Here is a 383-nt window from a genome sequence, read left to right as displayed (position 1 = left end):
CATCGCGTTCCGAGAAGAATGTTCTTCCAGCGAAGTCACGCAATTCTGCGTGGACGGAGTTTTGTGTTGCGTGTATGGCCAGCCAGTGGACCTGGTTTCTCGCCACAAGTTTTGTTTTACGTCAGTGAATGATTGTCTTTGACAGATTATTGATGAAACCTATTAAATCTTCTGGTCAGAATTTCCCCTACAGTATGCCAGGTTTGACAACTTGTAATTCCATTTCAACCTAACATAATAGGTTCAAACAAACTGGCGTTACAGTAGAAAACACGTTGTTTTTCGTTAAACAGAAAAACGATTGTCTCTAATGCACTTATCTGCTGAAATGAATGCATCAAGACAGGCAATTTGTAGCCTGAAAAAACCTGGTGCCACAATAG

The sequence above is a fragment of the Penaeus monodon genome, chromosome 23 (genome assembly GCF_015228065.2).
Source record: "Penaeus monodon isolate SGIC_2016 chromosome 23, NSTDA_Pmon_1, whole genome shotgun sequence".
NCBI classification, from domain to species: domain Eukaryota; kingdom Metazoa; phylum Arthropoda; class Malacostraca; order Decapoda; family Penaeidae; genus Penaeus; species Penaeus monodon.
Note: the sequence above shows the minus strand (reverse complement) of the source record.